The sequence below is a fragment of the Garra rufa genome, chromosome 1 (assembly GCF_049309525.1).
Source record: "Garra rufa chromosome 1, GarRuf1.0, whole genome shotgun sequence".
In the NCBI taxonomy this organism is placed as follows: Eukaryota; Metazoa; Chordata; class Actinopteri; order Cypriniformes; family Cyprinidae; genus Garra; species Garra rufa.
In genome coordinates, this window is record NC_133361.1 from 99,719,311 (window position 1) to 99,736,572 (window position 17,262).

General features: G+C 35.0%; 1 non-coding gene and 1 pseudogene across 1 annotated transcript; one reads left to right on the forward strand and one right to left on the reverse strand.

The window, feature by feature from the left end:
* Window positions 1-17,262, forward strand: part of LOC141322867 (uncharacterized) — a 677,976-nt pseudogene that overhangs the window by 441,424 nt on the left and 219,290 nt on the right.
* On the reverse strand, window positions 3,445-3,516 carry trnaw-cca (transfer RNA tryptophan (anticodon CCA)). The gene has a single exon. It is a non-coding gene; the product is annotated as a tRNA-Trp (tRNA).

The window sequence follows — 17,262 nt, forward strand, 5'->3', positions numbered from 1 at the left end:
TACATGTTTTGATGTTAATTGCTTTGTGCCATTAAACTGGGGTTAACTTTTATCTTTTTGTTTTTCCACCTTAGATCTAACAGCGCTGAAAGAGGAGAGAGAAGATCTAAATGAAACTGAAGAGAAAGATCAGTTTGAGAATCTTCATGATTTCGTATCTGGAGAAAAATCTTTTTGTTCCTTACAGTCTGAAAAGACTTCTAAACAAAAAAGTGCTCAGAAGACTGGAACTAGGAGTATTTTCACTTGCTATCAGTGTAGAAAGAGTTTCAAAGAAAGAGGACACCTTAAAAGGCACATGAGGATTCACACCGGAGAGAAGCCTTACTCTTGCAAGCAGTGTGGAAAGAGTTTCCAACAAGGACACCTTAAAATGCACATGAGAGTTCACACTGGAGAGAAGCCTTACACATGCAAACAGTGTGGAAAGAGTTTCACTGAAAAAGGAAGCCTTACCAGACACATGAGAATTCACACTGAAGATAAGCCTTACACATGCAGCCAGTGTGGAAAGGGTTTCAATTGTAAAGAATGCCTTAACATTCACATGAGAGTTCACATGAGGCAACAAGGACAACTTGAAAGTCACATAAAAATTTACAATAGAGAAAAGCCTCACAGATCCCCTCAGTCTGGAAAGAGTTGCAGTGAAAGTGGAAACCTTGAAGTTCACCAGAATGTTCACATTACAGGGAGCCTTTTTACCTGCCAACAGTGTGAAAAGAGTTTCACTCGTAAACTATACCTTTACATTCACATGAGAGTTCACTCTGGAGAGAAGCCTTACACATGCAAACAGTGTGGAAACCGTTTCAGTCAAAAAGGAAGCCTTAACAGGCACATGAAAATTCACAATAAAGAGAAGTCTAACAGATCCCCTTAGCATGGACAGAGTTTCAAACAAAATGTCTAGAATGGACATTTCCAGTCCTTGATTCTGATTGGCCACAATCAAAGCTGTTGTAAATTACTCTACAAACTTACACCTCTTTGTTTCTTAGCAACCACATTGTTGCAACCACAGTTTCAGTTGAGGTCAAAAGTTTACACCCCCTTTCAGAATCTGCAAAATGTTCCCTTGTCAAAACAATCCGAAAGGATTCCAATAAGAATCCTATACAGGGCTCCTACAATGATATAAATTCTAATTCACTTTTTAAAGCAATGTGTTTTGTCCATGGTACACTTTAATGTGTCAACTAGCTCTATTGTGTTGGACTGAGCTTAATGCATAAACGTGCAAGGAATAATTTGGACTATGGACAATGTGTTTGCTCTGTCTACAATGTAAGAACTTCACATTTGTATATCATGAATTGGAAGGAGAGCTCACAGGAAGTGCACTGTTTTTTCATTGAAGCACAATAAAGGACACTGTTAGCATTTTAACATCAGTGTGCATGAATTTAATTTGCACACACCAGTTACTTGCTCACTTCTACCACCTACATTGGCAGCTTTGTGGAAGGCTGTAATAATCAGTTTTGGAACCAATTAGGAATTGTCTTATAGGACAAGGCATAAATATGCTGCATTAACATTTCTACAGGATTTTAATGGGATCCAATTTCATCTTATTTTTTGAAGGATTGTACTTATGCATTGCATCTATTACAATTTTTTTTTGCAGTTTACTTAAACTCACCTTGAGTGAGTTAAGTGCAAGAATTTCAAAGAAACTAATAAGATTGATGAAACAAAAGACAAATCAATAAAAGTAAAAAAAAAAAAATCTAAAAATAAAGTTCTGTTTTAATGTCAATAGTGATTTAATTTAGTCTTTCTTTCACAAGTTCACTCTTACGGATCATAAACTGAGTGAAAGGCATGCTGTCCGGAAGAGGGCTCTGAGCTCGGCAGTAATTCCCGAGCCCGGGCTGAAGGTGAGGAGACAGTGTGGTTGAACAGTGCTGAAAAAAGGGGGAGGAAGAAGGTAGGTCTGCTTTGGTTATTTACAGGGATTCTTTCTCGTGCTGACTGGATAGGGAGTGTGATTACTGATGATGAATTGGCTGTGTTAATTATCCGTGTGAGCTCTTCCCAAAAATCCTGAAACCGAAAGCCAGGATAAACATGGCATCTAGGGTACGGGCGATGTGGATGGACTGGTAGACTTTACAGAGAGTGTAGATGCAAATGTTTAGAATTTTTAGGGTTATAAGTTGGCGGGTGTCTGGGCCAGTGGGATGGGTTTTTTGGATTCCTGGAAAAAATTGGATCCCGCTTAGGTACCCTTTGATTGAGCCAAGTTGGAGGTTTTGATGATGTTTAGGAAAGATATGAATGTGGTAATCAATAGCAGGGAAAAATTTGTAAGCTGAGTGAAATGTTTTAAAACATTCCATGCTGTTAGGTAAGACTGAAGGGTCCTGGGGTAGACGGCTTGAAGAATGGAAATAAGAAAAGCTTCTAGGAGAGGGGGTGAGGGAGTGGGGGTGTCAGGGGTATCCATGAGGTGTGGGACATAGCTGGTAGATTTTGGCTGGGAAGGTTCAGGCAGATGGGTTTATAAAGGGGCAGGTGATGGTGGAGTGGGAGATGGAGCTGCAGACTGTGGAAAATATGTTGCGGCAGCCTAAAAATACCCTGCTGTGAAGTTCAGGGTCCAATGTGACTGCACATTTGGCTGAGAAGAGCTTTTGGCAAGTATAGAAATGTGAGTCTCCGTATGATAATGTGAGCTCAGCGATTATCGGTTAAAAGCGATGGTGAATTCAGCGAACGACAGAATGCAGGATGGGTCGTGAGCTGAGTTTTTAAGGGATACTGAAAATTCTCCACAATTGATTTTGCGATCTGAGGATGAAGGAGAAATGGGAGATAGCGGGGAAAAAGGTCAATATCTGCACCTGACAAAATCTGGGTCCTGATGGCAAATGATGCATTAGCTATCCTTAGGTTGCTGGTTCGATTCCGGCTCGAAGGAGCTGGCTTTTGAATTTGGCACGTAGATGTTTTCACGATTTCTTCAGAGATTGCAGGGCAAGATATGAAAAAGTAACACATCAAGAGGCAGATCTGTCACAGTACACAATGACAGGAATGGTTATTACATGAGATCTCAGGCTTAATAAAAATAACAGGTCAAGATACAAATCTATCACAGTACACCGGTGATTTTCAATCCTGATCCTGGGGACCCCCTGCTCTGGGCTGTGTTTCCCAAAAGCGTTGCAATCCTTAATACAACGTAGACGCATTGAAACCAGTAGAGTTACAATCAACTTAGGGTTACGATGACTCTGGAAAACGCGGCCCTGCATATTTTGTCTGTCTCCTTTTTCTGACACAACCAGATGAGTTCATGGAGCTCTCTCCTAATGAGCTAATGATCTGAATCAGGTGTGTTTAATAAGGGAGACATACAGAGCGGTGGGATTGGAAACCACTGCAGCACACAACGACAGGACTTCTTTTCACATTAGAAGTCAACAAGAAATCACGTGACCCCGACGTGATTTGAACACAAAACCTTCTGATCTGGAGTCAGACGCGCTACCGTTGCACCACGAGGTCCTGAACCCAGAGGTGATGTATTTTGCTTAACCGCCTTGACACAGAATGCAAATCAGTAAATATACGGTGCTCAAGGAACATTCTTGATGTTGGACTTCATACTCAGGAGATCAAAAACAGATCGTCTGACCTCAAGGTGATTTGGGGCCAGACGCGCTACCGTTGCGCCACGAGGTCCTGAACCCAGAGGTGATGTATTTTGCGTAACCGCCTTGACACAGAATGCAAATCAGTAAATATACGGTGCTCAAGGAACATTCTTGATGTTGGACTTCATACTCAGGAGATCAAAAACAGATCGTCTGACCTCAAGGTGATTTGGGGCCAGACACTCTACCGTTGCACTACAAGATAGCGGAAAAATTATTTAGTGTTTCATGCTTAAGCACTTTGATAAACTATGCAAATCAGCTAGTCTTTACACTCACAAAGTCAAGAACAGATCGCTTGACCTCAACATAATTGGAACACGCAACCTCCCGATCCGGGGTCAGGCGCACTCTGTCGCGGCCACGAGGTCGAGAGAACAAGTCGGCGTTCCTTGCTTAATTGCTTTGATTCAATTTCCAAATCAGTCACGGTAAAGGGCTGTAGACTTTATACTATGGTTGTCAAGAAGAGATCAACTGATGTGATTGGAACATGCAACCGTCTGATCTGGATTCAGCCATGCTACCGTTGTACCCCAAGACACCACAAACCTATCCGGTGTTTCCTGCTTAAGCCACCTTTTGTCACCCTGCCTTCGATGGCGGTACCTGACAACCACAAGTCTGTAAAATTAATCCAATAGTATACAGACTGCCATCTTTCCTAAACCAATTTAAGTTACGAACTCCATTTTTGCCTGTCCAATGACATGGCAAGATCCATTTTTCATACACCAATCACCGCGCGTACTGACGTCCATCTTTGAAAAAACCAATTAAGTTATTCCATTTTCCATTTTTCCATTTTTCGATCGTCCAATAAAAATCGCACACCAATCACCGCACACGTAGTCCTTTTTTGTTCCGATAAGCATATTCCATCCAATCTCCGCTCAGGTATGTCTGGTATATTTATGTTGGCTTGGAGAAGCCAACATATTGTTATGCTATTTAAACTTATTATTATTATTATGTTGGCTTGGAGAAGCCAACATATTGTTATGCTATTTAAACTTATTATTATTATTATTATGTTGGCTTGGAGAGCCAACATACTGTTATGCTATTTAAACTTATTATTATTATTATTATTCTTATGACCTAAAGAAATTTCTGACAGCTACTCCTCCGAGGCCTTTGAAGCCACAAGGCCCAAACTTGGCAGAGACCTGGGCCCTTGTCCCGAAAGAGTTGCTATATCTATTTGGACTGATTAGATGTACATTTGATTTATTATTAATTTTTGAATATGACAAATTTCCCAATGAATTACATGGGCTGAGAAAAAATGCGCCCTCTAACAGTAATACCTCTCGACTGAAGAGGCGGGACTCAAACCTCTTACTTACAGTCACTCTGAAATCGGTGGAAATACAAATAAATACCGCCTTAAAAATTTAAATATTACAGCGATTTAACTCTAAAAACCCATTAGAACATATCAACAGCTAAATTCAGTGGTTTGTGAGTAGTTCTAGTAAAAGAAAAGCTCGCACCCTTCAGCGAGTATACAAGCCGTCAGCACGAACTCTCTCCGTATGTGCTCATAAACAACATAACTTGCACGAATTAGAACGCCTTTAAAATTAATATATTTCAGCGATTTATTTGTAAATACCCATTAGAACACATCAACAAATCAGCCTTTTGTGATCTGTTTTATTTAAAAGTTAAAGCACTGTCTTCAGCAAATGTGTTATACAGACGAGCTTTCAGGCTCGGAGCTAACTTACCCGACTGAGAATTATACATGACTGCACGTCTTTTAAAAGCATTTAAATAAAAACACTCCAGCGATCCAACACAATCAATATACAAGAATATTTTAAAGAACTACATTAGCTGCAAATGAGCTTTTCAGTTTCACTAACGAACATGTTACCGAGCTGTGACTACCGATATAAAGTTGGTTCGACGTTTGACGTTTTACATTTGTCAGAGATTCAGCCTTGGAAATCTTCAATAGTTCTTTAACGATTGAGCACAATGACAAGAAACATATTATGTTCTAACTGTTTGCAAATGTAGAAGAGAACACACAATATGTTTTATTTGTTTTAATCTGCCTTAAGGAATTGTAACTGATAGAGTTTATAATGTAATAGTGCAGGATAGGGACCGTCTGCAAAGTGCAAAACGCAGAGCAAAAAGCACAATTATTTCATCTAAATGCTTCACTTGTGAAATGTATAAAACATAAATTTCAAATTTAAGGGTTGTGTCTTATTACTGGTTCATAAAAGAACATTTAGATATATATTTTATTCACAGATCTATAGCGCAACAAAAGTTATTGAAATGAAACCATTGAGTAAAAGCTCCTAAAGCATGACAAATATTGTGCAGTTTACCGCCCCCTAGAGGAAGATACCGAACTTGTTTTGACCAAATTTGACATTCAGGAGTTTAAATGAATTAATTTTAGAATGCACACAGTTTGATATGTAAACTCCAGGTGGTGTGTCTGGTTACTTGTTCAAAGATCAATATTTACAGCCATCTTTCACTATCAAATGTAAATCAGGATGTACGCTATTGAATTCAATTTGAATCTGTTAACACATTCATTCTTGAAACATACAGTTTTGCCAGCTCAATTTCAAAGCCTGTGTCTTATTACTGGTTCATAGACCAACAATTCAATGTTGGTTTTATTCACAAAACTACAACACAGCACATGATATTAAAATATCAACGAGTAGGTCAATCAATGTAAAGTACATATGTTCTTCCATCTTAACTTCAAAGAATGTGTCTTATGACTGATTCATAGGAGAACATTTTGGTGTTGTTTTCAGTCATGTAACTATAATAGAACACATACTATTGAACATGAAAGCACTACATAATTTACTTAAAAATAAATACAAGCTTCTGTCTCAGCTTCAAAGGGTGTGTCTTGTTACAGATTTCATAAAGAACATTTTGCAGTGGTTTTCATTGTCAAAAGTGATGCAGAAGTCACGCTATTGATATTAAAAAATCACTTGTGAAACCTTCCAAAGAGTGTCCTGTATTACTGCCCCCTAGAGGAACATACTGCTGTTTTGACTGAGTTTGACATTCAAACTTAAAAATTAATTTAAAATCAGTACTGTCTTCTATCCTAACGTCAAAGGCTGTGTCTTGTTACAGATTTCATAAAGAGCATTTTGCAGTGGTTTTCATTGTCAAAAGTGAAGCAGAAGTCACGCTATTGATATTAAAATACAGCTTGCTAAACCTTTAAAAGAGTGTCCTGTATTACTGCCCCCTAGAGGAACATACTGCTGTTTCGACTGAGTTTGACATTCAAACTATTTAAATAAATTCATTTAAAATGCATACAGTTTTCTGTCTCGACTTCACAGGCTGTGTCTTGTTCCTTGGGTCTAAAAGAGCATTTCCATGCAAGTTTTACTGTCATATGTAAATCAGGATACATGCTATTGAATTCAATTCAAATCTGTAAATAAATTCATTTAAAATGATTGCAGTTTTATTTCCTCAAATCTTAAGGGTGTGTCTTATTACTGATTCCTAGAAGAACATTTTGGTGGTGGTTTCAATCATGTCACTATAATAAGACACATTCTATTGAACATGAAACATTACATAATTTAGTTTAAAATAAATACAAGCTTCTGTCTCAGCTTCAAAGGGTGTGTCTTGTTACAGATTTCATAAAGAACATTTTTCAGTAGTTTTCATTGTCAAAAGTGATGCAGAAGTCACGCTATTGATATTAAAATATAGCTTGTGAAACCTTTAAAAGAGAGTCCTGTATTACTGCCCCCTAGAGGAACATACTGCTGTTTCGACATTCAAAATAATAAATTAATTATAATCAATATAGTCTTCTATCCTAACTTCAAAGGCTGTGTTTTGTAACTGGTTTCTAGAAAAACATGTTGATGGTAGTTTTAGTCACAGAACTATAATAGAACATATACTATTGAAAATTAAACCAATGCAAGAAGTAGTTTAAAATAAATAGTTTGACATTCAAACTTATGCATTTATTTAAAATCAATACAGTATTCTATTTCAACTTCAAAAAGTGTGTCTTGTTTATGATTCCCAAATTAACATTTTAAATTCAGGTTTTACTGTCATACGCCATTCAGGACACACGCTATTGAGTTAAATCTTGTAAATTCCTTTTTTTCCCTTTATTTGTCTTGAGTAGTTAAACTGTCCACTATTCTTAAACATATAAACATCTACATTCTACAGGTCTCATAAACTCTTTGGGTAGTAATTTTGTCTTCTGGGAAACATATAGTTTTTTTTTTTCTTTTTTTTTTTCTGAAGCTTCTGACATAATTCAGCTATTACTTTGTGTTGTGGACTATATGTAAACATCTTTGATGCAAAATGTTTTACTTTGGGACTTTAGAACAGTTCTAAAAAATAAAATGCATTTTGTGTGATCCCTCTTATTTTGGTTAAAAAAAGTAATAAAATAAAAACATTTAGCAGAGTCTGCAAGGGTTGTGTAAACTTTTGACCACAACTGTGTATATTCATAGAACTGTAAGTCAGACTAAGTCCTAGTAGTGAAGTCAAATGAACCCTTTGTACTCTACGACAGTGAGCAAATGTTTATATTTATTTATTGTTTACCAACTGTTACTTAGAATAAAAAATAAATAAATGTTACCCTCCAAAATAAACAATTTAAATAGATAAATAAATATATTAATTCATTCATTAATTTAAAAAAAAAAATCAGTAATTCTTATTTTTCATGTTTGTCAGTTGCACTCATCCAGTAATTGTAATTATTGAACATGATTTTTTGTTGTTTAAATACCTTCTGTAATGGTTTATTATTATTATTGTTATTGTTATTATTATTATTATTATTATTTATTAATATCAGTGTTCATTGAGCAGTATCATTTCCTGTTTGAATAAATTTTCTATATTACATATCACTGAAATAACATATGTGACCCTGGACCACAAAACCAGTCTTAAGTCGCTGGGGTATATTTGTAGCAATAGCCAAAAATACATTGTATGGGTGAAAATTATAGATGTTTCTTTTATGCCAAAAATCATTAAGAAATTATGTAAAGATTATGTTCCATGAAGATTTATTGTAAAATTCCTACTGTAAATATATCAAAATGTAATTTTTGATTAGTAATATGCATTGTTAAGAACTTAATTTGAACAATTTTAAAGGCGATATTCTCAGTATTTAGATTTGTTTGCACTCTCAGATTCCAGATTTTAAAAAAGTTGTATCTCAGACAAGTATTGTCCTATCCTAACAAACCATACATCAATAGAAAGCTTATTTATTGAATTACAGTTTTGTAAAATTTAACCTCATGATTGGTTTTGTGGTCCATGGTCACATATGGGGCCATCCTCAATATTTTACTCAAAAGTATAGTAACTTTCAAACAACAACAACAAAAAATAGAATAATATACTGCCTCTCTAAGAGTGCTAGACTGTACTATCTAGGTGGTGGTAATGCATAATGAACTATTTATGTATGTTTGTTTATTTATATCTAGAGCTACATTGTAATTTGCTACATTGTAATTTGTATTGTTCCATACTCATATAATAAAATGTATTATGTATCAATAAAATAATATACTATATATGGACTTTTTTTTTTTCAAACAGAAAAAAGTGTTTTTTTTAAGAAACAAAACAGACTCTTTTGTGCTCAATTTTTTTTCTAATTGATGTATTGAATTAGAAATTCAGTTTCAGTTGCATGTGTTCACTTATAATTCTGTGACTAAAACCAACATTGAAATATTCTTCTAGAAACCAGTAACAAGACACAGCTTGTTAAGTTGTGATGGAAACTGCATGCAATTCAATTAATTTCTAAAATAGTTTGAATGTCAAACTCATTCAAAACAGCAGTATGTTCCTCTAGGGGGCAGTAATACAGGACTCTCTTTTAAAGGTTTCACAAGCTATATTTTAATATCAATAGCGTGACTTCTGCATCACTTTTGACAATGAAAACTACTGAAAAATGTTCTTTATGAAATCTGTAACAAGACACACCCTTTGAAGCTGAGACAGAAGCTTGTATTTATTTTAAACTAAATTATGTAATGTTTCATGTTCAATAGAATGTGTCTTATTATAGTGACATGATTGAAACCACCACCAAAATGTTCTTCTAGGAATCAGTAATAAGACACACCCTTAAGATTTGAGGAAATAAAACTGCAATCATTTTAAATGAATTTATTTACAGATTTGAATTGAATTCAATAGCATGTATCCTGATTTACATATGACAGTAAAACTTGCATGGAAATGCTCTTTTAGACCCAAGGAACAAGACACAGCCTGTGAAGTCGAGACAGAAAACTGTATGCATTTTAAATGAATTTATTTAAATAGTTTGAATGTCAAACTCAGTCGAAACAGCAGTATGTTCCTCTAGGGGGCAGTAATACAGGACACTCTTTTAAAGGTTTCACAAGATATATTTTAATATCAATAGCGTGACTTCTGCTTCACTTTTGACAATGAAAACCACTGCAAAATGCTCTTTATGAAATCTGTAACAAGACAAAGCCTTTGAAGCGGGGATACAAGCTTGTATTTATTTTAAACAAAATGATGTATTGCTTTATTTTCAATAGTATGTCCCAGCTAGAAAGGTTTCCTATTCTGGAAATGTTTTCAAGCTTTATTTTAGTTCCCATAATATTCTCCTAAAAGGTAGGATCACATTCCCTAAAAAACATTCTCCAAATGTTTATTGATAACATTGTTAGAACATTATCCTCTAGCAATCTAATAGAGATTCCCACCACACTAGATGTGGACTTACATTGCTCAGATGTCAAATTCTGGTTGAAAGTGAAAACCCAATCTTTGTTTGATGTCAAGCTCCAGCGTCATTAAATAACTCCAAAAACAGCATTACCAGCTTCACTTATTAGAAACCAGAACGTCATACATTTACACAAGTTTATTGAGATGAACAGAGGTTTAGATGTTGATTGAAAGTAATGGTTTGGTTTGATGTCACCATTAGGGTGAAAAGTGTTTGCTTTAGTGGGGCAATTTCACTCTTTTATTTTTCTTTCTTTGGGGCTGTAACTGTGATTGTTATGGCAACAACAGCAAGAGAAAATGTGATCAGATTACGTTAACAATATCATCTCGTGCTGATCTGATCACATCTAGAGTTTATTCTCTGCTATACAAAGTTATATTATATTTAATAAATATCCATCAGAAAAACTGTATTTTTACAACACACCATTTATGAATCACTTCAAGCTGATGAATGCTTGGACACACAAACATCAAGAATCAGTGTATGAATCTCAACAACGGTGACATGCTTCATGCCGCAATGCATTCTGGGAGCCCTGCATGAGTTGTGTATGATGCAGCCAGAATACTTTGCAGCATAAAGCATGTCACCATTGTTGAGATTCATACACTGATTCTTGATGTTTGTGACAAAAAAATTTGTTTTTTTAAAATTCTGATGAACTTCTGTCTTCAGAACTATCAAGTGCAAGCATGTCAGACTAGCTAATAATCAAATCATTATCATCCGACCATATTTACTCATACTGCTTTTACCATACCACATAACTACAGCAGCTACAGAAAAATATCAGTCTAATTTTGCTTAACTAAAGCAAACACTTCTCACCACAATGGTAACATCAAACCAAACTATTACTTTAAAATAGACATCAAAATTTAAACCTCTGTCAAACTCAGTAAGATCTTTTGTAAACAAAGTTTGGGTTTTTACTTTTGACCAAAAATTTGACTTCTGAGCAACATTTGAGTCTGCATCCAATATCCAATGGGAAGGTTCCCACTTAAATCCATGAAAATGTTAGAGGATAATGTTGTTATTAATAAACATTTGTAGATTGTTTTTAGAGAATGTTATTCAGCCTTTTATGAGAATATTCTGGGAACTAAAATAAAACTTGCCACTGAAAACATTACCAGAACATATAGCATAATGTTCTCTGAGTATTATTACAACAATAACATTCCTAGCTGGGGTGTTCTGTTATAGTTCTGTGGCTAAAACCACCACCACAATGTTTGATAATCTGTAACAAGACACACCCTTTAATGTAGTGATATAAAACTGTCTCATAAATATTTTTGGTTACTTTTTTAATATTTTAGATAGATTTTCAAATTCAAGTCAATACAATGGCAACACAACACTTTTGCCAGCTTTGACTGAATTGTTGAATTTCTATGGCACGTGTTCTGTTACTGTTGTCTGACCAAAACAAATGAAAAAACAAAAAACAACAAAAAAATGTTCTAATAAAAACAGAAATAAGACACACACCATGAAGGTGATAGAGAAGTGTGTTTATATGAATTTATTTATTGGTTTATTTCAATAGCAACTTTTTGGTGTCACAGTTTGTGAATACAATGAACATTAAAATGTTCTCACAAGGAGCTGGAATAATCCTACTGCATAACCACTGGATTATGGAATGATAATGATAATTAATATTGTTTTGCTTTTATTCATTTTATTTATTTATTAATAGTAATAATATATAACCACAATCACATATCTTGTTTACAGTATTTCTTATTGAAATGCAAGTGAGCATTATAAGCGTTTGTCTTTATATCTTTCAGAGACATTGGTGCTAAAATTGCTCTTGTTTTGTTAACTAAAAAAAAACCACAAACAAAAAAAGATTCTGATGGGAAACCATTAATGTTTTATCCTTTTATGTGTACTTTGTAGACGGTCCCTAGCTGGCCTAAACACGAACTCGCTGCTGCTAGAGCCTTTATGCGTTACAACATATCGATGAGGATTTAAACAAATAAACTGTCAGCTGTGTCAAATTCTACGTTTAGATATTTTACAAATAAGCTAATTTTTATACAGTTAAACTCATCCACTTAGGATCTATTGACGTTTTTCGCGGCTGAATATCTGTCAAACATCCAACATCAAACGTCGAACCAACTTTATATCGGTTGTCTAAAACTGAGGAACGACAGTACGCTGAGGCATGTGCGGATCATTTTCTCGATGTGGCAAGAGAATGGGAAATCGAGGACAAGTTAAGCACACTTGGCACTGACAGTGCTCGTAATATGGTTGCTGCCGCGAGACTACTTCCATTTGAACACCTGCCCTGCACGGCCCACATTTTGCAACGAACTGTGACGGTTTCCATTCACGGCAGTGGATTTGAAAGTGTCCTAGCAAAATGTCGCAAGATTGTTGGGCACTTTAAGCATAGTCCATCCAACGCTCACGAACTAATGGAACAGCAAGTTGCATGTGGACAGAAACACGAATCTCTGGTTCAGGACGTTACAACAAGATGGAATTCTACCCTAGAAATGATCAAGCGAATTCAGCGAAACAAATCTCCACTGACCACCACCTTGGCTCAGCAAAAGAGCAACGTTGCCATGTTGACTGCACAGGAGCTCTCTAAACTGCAAAAGCTGGAGGAACTACTTGAACCTTGCAGGTAGGTTAATATTATTTTCTCCATCTCTTGTCTGTTTTCACTATCCCCCAATCTGTGTGTGTGTGTGTCCGCTGTCAAGGCATGCTGCATAAAACAAAAATAAATAAAAAGTTTAGATTAGTGTAAAACAATATTAAAAAGGTGAAGAAGAAATAAATATGGTGTTGAACAATGTAATGTAAATAAAATACAATAGTGTGTGTGTGTGTGTGTGTGTGTGTGTGTGTGTGTGTGTGTGTGTTTGTGTGTGTGTTTGTGTGTGTGTGTGTGTGTGTGTGTGTGTGTGTGTGTGTGTGTGTGTGTGTGTGTGTGTGTGTGTGTAAGTGTACATGTTACATACTGGCACAAAATTAGTTTCTTTGCAATTAATACCAACATCTTGTGCTTTCCATTGCAGATATATAACTGAACTGCTGGGAGGAGAGCAGTACATCTCCTGCTCAGTGGTATTGCCAGCCTTGTGCCACTTGTTCAAAATTATGGAGTCCACAGAGGATGATCCAGCCTATGTAGTTAAATTCAAAAATGATTTTACCTCAGACCTATCTAAAAGGAAGGACAGCACTAATCTCACATGGCTGAAGATCGCTACTGCAATTGATCCAAGGTTTAAAGACCTAAAGTGTCTTCCCAAAGAAGAAAGGAATGATGTGTGGGCTTCACTAAGCAAGCTGTTAATGGCAGAGAGTCCTGAAAAACAAGAGTCTAAAGAGACAACAGACCAACAGCCACCAAAGAAGAGAAGGACCTCCGTCTTGCTGGTTTCTTCTGATTCAGAGTCAGATGAAGAGGAAGAGTCCATAGAACAGTGTCTTAACCGCTACAAAGCAGAGCCCAAAATGCACATGGAGGGTTGTCCACTACAGTGGTGGAGAAAGAGAGAAGCAACACATGCCAGGCTGGCACCAATAGCATGCAAGTATCTGTCAACCCCTGCTACAACGGTGCCTTGTGAGAGACTGTTCTCACTCTCAGGTCACATCATTCAAAAGAAAAGGGCCACATTGTCCCCTGATAATGTCAACAAACTGGTCTGTCTCAGCAACTGGCTGAATGTAAAGGAGGACTAAGCAATATTGTTTCTACTTTATAATTAATGTTCTTAACTCTCAGCAATACAACTTTACAATGAGTACAATTGTTTGTATTCATTCCTTTATTATTATTATTTTCCAATTTCCATATTTGCAATGCCTATATTTTGGATTTTTTTTTGCAGTCCACTTAGAATCCAACATGGAAATCATTTTTGTTTTTTATTGGCATTGATTGTTTTGAAATTCAAATGGCACATACCTGTGTTTTTATTTCTGTAATAAATATGGCTTTCAAGCCAACAGTTAATTTGGAGGATATTGATGGTTTATTGCAGGTATGTTGTTTACATGAGAAAATCTGTGTTACAAGTTAAACAAAAATTCCAATAAACAATCATATTTTGAATTAAAATAGTTTCTCTGTCTTGAGTTTACATTAATTATTTACATTTTACATTTACATCTCCAAAAAGTTTCAGTCTTTTAATTGCGATTAATCGCGATTAATTGCAAAAAAAATGTGCGATTAATTAGTTAATTTTTTTTAATCGATTGACAGCACTAGTATTTTGTGAAGAACATGTTCCGATATTCTCTTCTTGGAACAAAAGTTCAACAGGTTGCAGATGTGTTAAACCATATGTAGTCGTCTTTGTCTGGGCTTGTTAGGAGGCACAGCTGTACAATACACAAGTTTATTGCAGCAATAATCTGCAAGGTCAGTACTGACTTTCATTTTATTAATACAATTAATATTAAAACATATTTTAATGGAATACCCGTTTTATAAAAGCAAGCCCTGTGATGCTGTGGTTTAACACTTAAAGTAAACCACGGCTTCATCGGACACATTGCTTTGTTTTTTTAAATTGCTCTATATTCATATTGAATTATATATTATACATCATTTGTATTAGCCTAGAATCTTCATTTTCTGTGCAATTTAAACAAGTAAAGTGCCTTGGAATGGAAATTAAGTCAAAAGTCATTAATAAGTAGACAATGAATGGTATATCTCACATTTTTGTTTCTAAAATCTTATCTTTGCAGCCTACCGTAAAGACCTGTCCTTTTCTGTTGGCAATTCAAGTGCATTAGTGGTATGTACATTTATAAAACAATTCCGTTTTATCAAATACATTTTTCCCTCAGCCAAGGCACTGAAAATGGGTCGCTGATGGATTTTCCAGCATGACAGTGACCCAAAACACACAACCAAAGCAAAGGAGTGGCTCAAGGGAAAGGCACATTAAGGTCCTGGAGTAGCCTAGGAATTCCCTCTGCTTATTAAAAATGTACGTTCTTATAGCCTACATTACAGTCATGCACATCAGATAAACATAAACATTGAGCGTTCAACATATGTTTACAAAAGACAAAGTGCTCATAAATCTTAATGAAGATTAATGATTTGTATACATACGCCTTAATTTATCTTAGTAATTATTCACTGTTTATGTCATTTTGTTGTTTTTATTCGTACAGTAGGCTAACTGCATGTTTCAACAATACTTTCATTACTTTGTGTATGTAACCCACTAGATAGAATGTAATTCTAGTATGTTGTGGGTTATATTGTTTTATTCTCTGTGTTTGTTTAATTTAGCCTCTCATTCAGAGCTAATATGTAAATGGAGTCTAACACTTAATATTTCAGTCACAAAATATGTGTGCTTGTCCCTCCCATACGATAAAAAAATATATTTTGAAATATATTTTGAAATATATTTCAAAATATACAAAAATTGGCCAAAAAATATATTTGCAAAAATATATTTCAAAATATATTTACATAAAATATATTTTCTACAAATACATTTTTTGGCCATTTTTTGTATATTTTTGAAAATATATTTTTGAAAATATATTTTAAAATAATTAAAAAATATATTTTGCACTCCATATATTTCAATCCAACAAAATACATAACATTTTTTAAAGAAAATCTTTATTTGATGTCTAAAACATGCACATAAAACACATCAATCAAGCAAGGAACATATTTTAAATTCATATATTTATATATTAACAGCTTTTTTTCCTTTCAAGCAGTCTCAGTTCCCCTAGTTTAGAATTTACTGCAATCCCCAAAGCACCCTTGGACACATTGGGAAACCTCTTCTTCACTGCCACTGTAACAGACAAAAATCACAGCTATATTTTAAAGGGGTGGTTCACCACATATCCACATAGAAACAAATTAACACACACTCAGTAATGCCAAATAGAAGCTCAAGCAAGCTTGCTTGATGTATGAGGACCAATGGGGTTCATTCTTTGCTATTACACATCATGTTTGAGCTTCCCTAAAAACCAATAAAGTTTGTTCTTGCACATCAAGCAAGTATGGTTGAACTTCTGATTATGTTTGCTGATCAAAGTTTATGTTATAGATAAAACCCTAAATTAAATTTCTTTACAATATAAAATGATTGAGTCTCTTCTGAAAATTGGGTCTCAACTGCTTGATCAATGTAAATTTGCGTTATTATCACTTTCTGCAGCATCTGATAGCTGTGTAGACGTTCAGTGGAGAGATAGAAATCTCTCAGATTTCATTAAAATATCTTCTTTTGTGTTTCTAAAACAAATGAGAGTCTTGCAGGTATTTTTGTAGTACATTTTCCTTTCAACAACTCTGCATCCGAAACCAAATACTTATATGTAGTGATGCACCAATGCTCCTTTTTCCAGATAGAGTCTGATACTTTTATTTTTGCACTTGCTGATATTAATACCTTAATTTTTATAGCATTTGTAATTAAAAAAATAAGTGGGAACAGAAACAAATAATAATAATTATTATTATTATTATAAAAATATGAGTCATGTTAGCTGGCTTCATTTAGCAAACAGATATTTCCTTCAGTTATTTTTACTCTTAATTATACCCATTGAAATGTATTCCACTCAGTGTGCTTTGCTTTATCAGCTTGTAAACATCAGTTGTACAGGCGTGAATATTAAATGTTTAAAATTATATTAGTTACATAACATTCACATACATGTAATCTCTAATTACTCAGTTAATCACATCAAGCATTCATCATGGACTCTGTTGGTGTTTCTTCTTCTGTGTGGTAT